This window comes from Pongo abelii, chromosome X (genome assembly GCF_028885655.2).
Source record: "Pongo abelii isolate AG06213 chromosome X, NHGRI_mPonAbe1-v2.0_pri, whole genome shotgun sequence".
Lineage (NCBI taxonomy): Eukaryota > Metazoa > Chordata > Mammalia > Primates > Hominidae > Pongo > Pongo abelii.
In genome coordinates, this window is record NC_072008.2 from 112678231 (window position 1) to 112685438 (window position 7208).

Consider the following 7208-nt stretch of genomic DNA (forward strand, 5'->3'; position numbering starts at 1 on the left):
ACGGATTCAAGATAAAACTGTATCTCTTGACTTCATAAGCCCTGCCTCTGACCACTAGATGACCATTGTGTTCTAACCCCCTCTAATCTCTCCCAGGAATGAATGTGAACTCAGAGTCAGTGTCAAATAATCTCTGAAAGTCTAAGTCATTTGCCCAGTGCAAATTACCCTGGTAAATGGTCACAGCCTCCTCTTCCTAAAAGAGGATTTACAACACATGCTCATGGTATTGCAAAATCCTTCCTCACGGGTACCTGGTTTTCCTTCAGGAGCCTCTGAGTGTGTAAACTGACTCAGGTCTGCAAATTGGGTGAAAGACCTTAAATCTGCATCATGATTATTCAAATTAGGTCATTGTTCACCAGACTGGAAATATTTTGGCTATACAAATCAAGTAGGAATTAGTAGGCTACCATTTATTTTAATCTAAGAGACCTGAAGAAAAATTAGCCACTACCAAACATCTCTGCAAGTCAAAACATTTAGATGACTTCCCTGGTCATGCTCCTATCATACTCAACCATGCTCACCCCATCTCTAGTCATTAAGTTCTCCCACTTGGTCTCTACCGTTCTAGGTTCCCATTATTCTCATTGGAATTAGCAAGCTCCTGACAATGGCAGTGTGAACTAAGAAATTAAGGAGACCTACAAATAATATTGTTAAAATGTTCATACTACCCAAAGTGATCTACAGATTCAATGCAATTTCTATGAAAAAAAATAACACTTGTCACAGAACTAGGAAAAAAATTCTTAAAATTCAAATGTAACCACAAAAGACCACGAATAACCAAAGTAATCCTGAGCAAAAGGAACAAAGCTGAAGGAGTCATACTACCTGACTTCAAAGTATACTACAAAGCTATAGTAACCAAAACAGAATGTTACTGGCACAAAAACAGACACATAGACCAATAAAACAGCATAGAGAACACAGAAATAAATTAAGGTATTTATAGCCAACTGATTTTCAACAAAGACACCAAGAATGTACATTGAGGAAAGGACAGTCTTCAATAAATGGTACTGGAAAAACTAGATAGCCACATGCAGAAGATTGAAACTAGACCTCTATCTCTCACTATATACAAAAGTCGAGTCAAAATGGATTAAAGACTTGAATATAAGCCCAGAAATGATAAAATGACTAGAGGAAAACATAGGGGAAATGTTTCATGACATTGGTTTGGGCAAGGTTTTTTTTTTTTTTTTTTTGATAAGACCTCAAAAGCACAGATGACAAAATTAAAAATAAAATGGGATTGCATCAAATTAAAAAGCTTCTGCATGGGAAAGGAAACAACAGAGTAAGGAGACAACCTACAGACTGGGAGAAAATATTTGCAAACTATGCATCTGACATGGAGCTAATAATCCAGAATATACAAGGAAGTCAAACAACTCAACAGCAGGAAAGAAGCAACCCAATTGAAAAATGGGCAAACCACCTGAATAGACATTTCTCAGAAGAAGACATGGCCAACAGATATATGAAAAAATGTTCACCGTTTTCATCAGGGAAATGCAAATCAAAAGCACAATCAGATATCACCTCACCCCAGTTAGAATGACTGCTATCAAAAAGACAACAAATAACAAATACTGGTGTGAATGTGGAGAAAGGGGAACACTTACACAGTGTTGGTGGGAATGTAAATTAGTATAGCCATTATGGAAAACAGTGGGGAGGTTCCTCAATTAAAAATAAAACTACCATATGATCCAGCAATCCCTCTTCTAGGAATATATCCAAAGGAAAGGAAATCAGTACATCTAATAGATATCTGCACTCCAATGTTTGTTGCAGCACTATTTACATAACCAAGATATGGAATCAGCCTAAGTAATCATCAATGAATGAATGGATTTTTTTAATGTGGTATATTTTCACAATAGAATACTATTCAGCCATAAAACAGAATGAAGTTTTGTCATTCATGGCAACATGGATGAACCTAGAAGACATTATGTTAAGTGAAATAAGCCAGACACAGAGAGACACATACTGCATGATCTCACTCATATGTGAAATCTAGAAAAAGTTGATCTCATAGAAGAAAGTAGAAATCATGGTTACCAGAAGGTTGGAAGGGTAGTGGGGAGGAAGGGATGGAGAGAGATGGGTTAGGGAGTACAAAGTTACAGTTAGATAGGAAGAAGACGTTCCGGTGTTAGAATAGTAGGGTGACTATGATTAACAAGATTGTATTATATATTTCAAAATAGCTGGGAGAGAAGATTTTGAATGTCCTCACCACAAAGAAATGATAAATATATGAGGTGATGGATATGCTAAATACCCTGATTTGATCATTGCACAATGTATACACGTATTGAAACATTACACTTCACCCCATAAAATATGTACAATTATTATGTGTCAAAAATTAATTTTAAAAAAGAAGTTAAGGAGACTTAATTTCACCATAAATCATAGCCTTCAAAAGACAGCCACTGTAGCATGTTTCAAGGATACTAAGACTCCTCTCATTAAGGTAATTTTCAACGCCTTGAGTAAGAAAGCATCCCCTGGTCCCTGTTGGAAGAGGGACATGGTTAAAATGTAGGTGACTGAATCATATAAATGTACTCCAATGTTTCTATCTCCTTAAGTTTTTGGAGTACTTCCTCTTCATCATACCAAGGAATATCTGCCATTTCAACTTCATTTAATATGGGCTAGTTCTGAGCCTTGGCTTCCATCAATCAACTGATCAGAGCCACTTCCAATTAGGTAAACTAGTAATTGAATTTAGACTTTGGTAACTATGCAGATGTTGGTCTATTTGGCCTGATCAAAAATTATTTTTTTCTCTGTAGTATACCATTCTAAGACACATTCCTACACATATTCTCCAGATTTCTGTCATTATAAATTAGCAAAATTTTGCAATTCTTATCTCCTTCCAGGTCAGACTTCATATTTGTACTCTTGGAGCATACGCTTATCTGACTCTAGTTATAAGTCTGGAAGCAATGAGGAGGGCAGGGGTGCTTTATGAAGAAAGTTGACATTCCCCTAAAAGTAAATTCAGAGTGTTCAAGGAAGGCAGGACCAGCCTTATCAAACCGGGGCTGCTTCTGCTGGCAAAGCACACTTGTTGGTAAACAGAGTTGTCTGAATCTACCCAAATGTACCCATTTCTTTTTAAAAAAATTATTATACTTTAAGTTCTGAGATACATATGCAGAACATGCAATTTTGTTACATAGGTATACATGTGCCATGGTGGATTGCTGCACCCATCAACGCGTCATCTACATTAGATATTTCTCCTCATGCTATCCCTCCCCTTGCCCCCACCCCCCGAAAGGCCCTCGTGTGTGATGTTCCCCTCCCTGTGCCCATATGTTCTCATTGTTCAACTCTCACTTATGAGTGAGAACATGCGCTGTTTGGTTTTCTGTTCCTGTGTTAGTTTGCTGAGAATGATGGTTTCCAGCTTCATCCATGTCCCAGCAAAGGACATGAACTCATTCGTTTTTGTGGCTGAATAGTATTCCATGGTGTATTTGTGCCACATTTTTTTTTATCCAATCTATCATTGATGAGCACCAAATGTCCCCATTTCTATTCTTGGGTGGTCTCACTCTATCCCGATAAATATCCTTACTTTCCCAAAAATGAACCGGTAAGGCTGTGAGTTCAATGTATACTATGATTTAATGACCCATTATATCAGACTCTGTGGCCAATTTTCAACTATGTCAGTTCTACATCAAGAAATAAGGGAATAGAAACTCGTAGTTGTCTGTTTCTTGTGCTGACCATGTACATCCCAATGTAGCCATTTTCTTTCTTTAAACACTAGAGTACAGTTAGAAAAAGCCCACTTCACAATTCTTGGGTTCATTATTAATGCTAAAATAATCTGTAGTGGCAGTTACCTGGTCCATCTAGCCTTGCCTTCAATAGGCACATGTACTACCAACATCCCGTATTATAATACTAAAATAATTATCACTGCTTTCAAATTCAGCCAGATTATGTAATCTCCAGTTTCCTATTTCCTTGAAATGTTATCACCTGCAAGCACTCCAGGTACTACATTCTTTATTTATCATCTCAATAGATGCAGAAAAAGCATTTCATAAATTTCAACATCTTTTCATGATGAAAACTCTCAACAAATTAGGTATAGAAGGAATGTGTCTCAACACAAAAACACATACAACAAACCCACAGCCAACATCATACTGAACAAGGAAAAGTTGAGAGCTTTTCCTCTAAGAACTGGAACAGGACAAAGATGCCCACTTTCACCACTGTTATTCAACATAGTACCAGAAGTTCTAGCCAGAACAATAGGCAATAGAAAGAAATAAAGGGCATTCAAATTGAAAAAGAGGAAGTCAAATTGTCTTGTTTTCAAATGACATGATCTTATATATAGAAAAAACCTGAAGACTCCACCCAAAAACTCTTAGAACTGATAAATTCAATAAATTTGCAGGATACAACATCAACATACAAAAATCAGCAGCATTTTCATACGCCAATAATGAACTAGCTGAAAAAGAAATCAAGAAATCAATCTCATTAACAATAGCTATTAAAAATATAATACCTAGGAATAAGTTTAACAAGGTGAAGGAAAGATCTCTATAATGAAAACTATAAAAGACAGATGAAAGAAATTGAAGAGAACATAAAAAAATGGAAAGACGTCTCATGCTCATGGATTAGAAGAATTAATATTGCTAAAGGGACCATATTTTACACAAAGTGATCTACAGATTCAATGCAATCCCCATCAAAATACCAATGACAGTCTTCACAAAAATAGAAAAAATAATCCCAAAATTTGTATGGAACCAATAAAGACCCTGAATAGCCAAAGTAATCCTGAGCAAAAAGAATAAAGCTGGAGGCATCACACTACCTGACTTCAAAATTTACACTACAAAGCTATAGTGGACAAAGCAGCATAGTACTGGCACAAAAACAGACATGGACCAATGGAACAAAATAGAGAACACAGGAATAAATCCACACACCTACAGCAGAGTTCACTTTCAACAAAGGTACCAAGAACATACATTGGGGAAAGGACAGTCTCCTCAATTAATGGTGCTGGGAAAACTGGATATCCGCATGCAGAAGAATGAAACTAGACCCCTCCCACCATATACAAAAATTAACTCAAATGGATTAGAGACTTTAATGTCAGACACAAAAAATGTGAAACTACTATAAGAAAACAGGGAAAACACTTCAGGACTTTGGCCAGTGATTTTATGGATGAGGCCTCAAAAGCACAAGCAACAAAATAAAAAATAGACCCAATGCGACTATACCAAACTAAAAATCTTCTGCACAGCAAAGGAAATAATCAACAAAGTGAAAAGATAGCCTGCAGAATGGGAGAAAATATTTGCAAACTATTCATCTAGCAAGGCATCAATATCCAGAATACACAAGGAACTTAAGCACATCAATAATAACAACAACAACAACAAAACCCTCAAATGATGCAATTTAAAAATGGGCAGATGAGGTGAATAGACATTTCTCCAAATAAGACATACAAAATGGCCAACAGATACATGGAAATATGCTCAACATCACTAATCAGGGAAATGCCAATCAAAACCACAGTGAGGTATCATCTTACCCCAGTCCAAATAGCTATTATTAAAAGGACAAAAAATAACGAATTGCTGGCAAGGGTGTGGAGAAAAAGGGAACTCTTTTTTTGTTTTGAAACAGGGTTTCCGTCTATTGCCCAGGCTGGAGTGCAGTGGCATGATCACTCACTGCAACCTCTACCTCCCGGGCCCAAGTGATCCTTTCGCCTCAGCCTCCCAAATAGCTGGGGCTATAGGTGCACGCCACCACGCCCAGCTAATTTTGTATTTTTAATAGAGACGGGGTTTCACCATGTTGCCCAGGCTGATCTTAAACTCCTGGACTCAAGCGATCAGCTCGCCTCAGCCTCCCAAAGTGCTGGGGTTACAGGTGTCAGCCACCGTGCCCAGCCAAAAAGGGAACTCTTATATACTGTTGGTGGGAATGTAAATTAATAAATTAGCCAATATGGAAATCAGTATTTAGATTCCTCAAAAAAAAAACTAAAAATAGAAAACCATATTATCCAGCAATACCACTACTGGGTATACATTCAAAGGAAAGGAAATCAGTATGTCCAAGAGATATCTGCACTACCATGTTTATTTCAGCACCATTCACAATAGTGAAGATGTGGAATCTATCTGTGTCCATCAACAGACAAACAGATAAAGAAAATGTGGTACATATACCCAGTGGAATACTATTCAGCATAAATAGAATGAAATCCTGTCATTTGTGGCAACATGGATGAGCCTAAAGCATATTATGTTAAGTGAAATAAGCCAGGCACAGAAAGTGAAATATTGTATGTTCTCACTCATGTAGAAGCTAAAAATGTTGAGACAGAAATAGAGAACAGTGGTTTCTAGAGGCTGGAAAGTGTAGGGGGAGGGGAGGATAATAACAGATATTGAAATTATAGCTAGATAGGAGAATAAGTTCTAGTGTTCTATATCACCGTAGACTGACTATATTTAATAATTTATTGTATATTTTCAAATAACTAGAAGAGAGAATTTTTAATGTTCTCAGCACATGAGAAAAAATAAGTTAAGTGAAGAATACATTAATACATTGATTTAATCATTACACATTGTACACATGTATCAAAATATCACACTATATTCCATAAATATGTACAATTATGTGTCCATTAAAAATAACATGAAAAACTATATAAATTGAATCTTATGGCTATGATGCAACGTGCATTTTTTTAGTTGGCTTCTTTCACTCAACATTATGTTTTTTAATTCATTTATGTGACATATCAGCAGTTCATTCCCTTTTATTGTGTGTGACAATTCATTGTATGGCTATATTATGGTTTTTAAAATCCATTCTACTGTTGATGGAAATTTTAATTGTTTCCAGTTTTGGGATACAAAAATAATGTGGCTGTAAGCATTCTTATATTTGTCTTTTGATGCCCATATTTATGCATTTCTTTTGGGTATATATTTAAATATCTGGAAGTGAAATTGCTACATCAATAGAGTATGTATATGTTCAGCTTTGATAGATGCTGCTAAATAATGTTCCAAGTGGCTGTGCCAATTAATACTCCAATCAGTCATAAATAAGAGTTCTGATATCTGTATATCCTCACCAACACTTGATATCATCTAACTTTT